We start from the raw sequence: 1880 nt of genomic DNA, 5'->3' as shown, positions 1-1880 counted from the left end.
TCATGTTGTCAGTTCGATTTATGACGAGATTTTTTGCTTAGTGATTCTTCTACCATGCACAACCTTTGAATTACATTTATAATTCTACACATACAATATATCACCCTTCTAATGCATTTAAAAAAAAAACTTAAGAAAAAAATAAATATTGGCTTTCTCTGTCTCTATGTACTGTTTGAAGCTGAATTTTCAGTCTGAGTACTCAAACACCTGACGAGGGTGTTACGCTATCAGTTTATTTTCAAAACAGAGCCGAACACGATGAAAATTTAGTGATTTGAAGTCCTTCTCAAAAGACATAATACTTCAGCAAATATGTTTCTCAGAATTAAAGCTCTTGCCAGCAGACTCATTGTCATATAGGGCACTTTGTAACCACACCCTTTAAATAATTGCTCAGGAGGTGTGGTTACAGGTGTGGCTCATGGCATTCTTCAGTTATCACCAGCTTGACTAAGAGATAATTGCCTTTACAACCTGTAATATACAGTCTTGGCAGAGTGTTTTGATAAGACGTACATGAAAGGTCACATCCACAGGAATATAGGCTTTCATCTTGATCAAAACCAAGAGCTGGCACAAAATGCAGATGCACACTCAGCTGCGGATTGAAGCTTTCTTTAGTTAAACCATTACATCATACACTGTATATAGACTACCATTCAAAAGTTTGTGGTCGGTAAGATTTTTTAATGTTTTTTAAAAAGAAGTCTCTTATGCTCACCATAGCACCATTTATTTGATCAAAAATACAGTAAAAACAGTAATGTTGTGAAACATTACAATTTAAAATAACAGTTTTCTATTTTAATATATTTTAAAATGTAATTTATTCCTGTGATGGCAAAGCTGAAATTTCAGCAGCCATTCCTCGATTAGTCTATTATTTCATTTGCTGACTTGGTTCTAAAGAAACATTTCTTATTATTATCAGTGTTGTCCTACGTCATCCGCTAGAATGCCACTCTCTCGTGAACGCGTGACAGTTAGCGGAAGCTAGAGATTACGGTTTATAAAGTTTTAAAAAATAATATTTTTCTTACACAAATGCATCGATTCACTTCAGCAGGCCTTTATTAACCCCCCGGAGCCATGTCGTCTGAAAGAAGAAAGTCATAAACACCTAGTATGGCTTGAGGGTGAGTAAATCATGGGGTAATTTTAATTTTTGGGTGAACTATCCCTTTAATGCACCCTTGCTGTAATGATCAATAATACAAAAAATATATTAAAGGGGTCATATGATGCAATTTCAATTTTTCATCTTTCTCTTTGGAGTGTTACAAGCTCTTGGTGCATAAAGAAGATCTGTAAAGTTGCAAAGACTTAAGTCTCAAATCCAAAGAGATATTCTTTATAAAAGTTAAGAGTCAACCACGCCTACCTAAAACGGCTCGTTCTAACACGCCCCCACATAACTACGTCACGATGTGGGAAGATTTGCATAACGCCGCCCAAATGTTCACGCAAAGAAAGAAGGCGTAACTTTTATTCTCGCTGTAGTATTGTTGCTGCCGCCATGTCGAGACGCTGTGTGTTTCGTTGTGAAAGCGAAACTACTTTGTTTGGCCTTCCAAAAGAGGACGATATCCGCTTCGTCATGCCTAGAGCTGATCCGTCCTGGTCGCTGAGGAAATACATCAACTTCACGCTGTGGATCGCCGGATCGGCTTTCACCGTGGACGAAGCGGAGTCCAGCCCGGGGTCATCACATGTGGTTATCACAGTTCGGAATTGTGAATTCAGGAATTCGGCCAATCACAATGCACTTGATAGCTGGCCAATCAGAGCACACCTCGCTTTTCAGACCGATGAGCTTTGTAAAAATCAACGCGTTTCAGAAAGGCGGGGCATAGAGGAGAAACAATAACGTACAGTAT

This window comes from Sinocyclocheilus rhinocerous, unplaced genomic scaffold (assembly GCF_001515625.1).
Source record: "Sinocyclocheilus rhinocerous isolate Xijiao unplaced genomic scaffold, SAMN03320098_v1.1 scaffold735, whole genome shotgun sequence".
In the NCBI taxonomy this organism is placed as follows: Eukaryota; Metazoa; Chordata; class Actinopteri; order Cypriniformes; family Cyprinidae; genus Sinocyclocheilus; species Sinocyclocheilus rhinocerous.
This window is presented reverse-complemented; position numbering follows the sequence as displayed.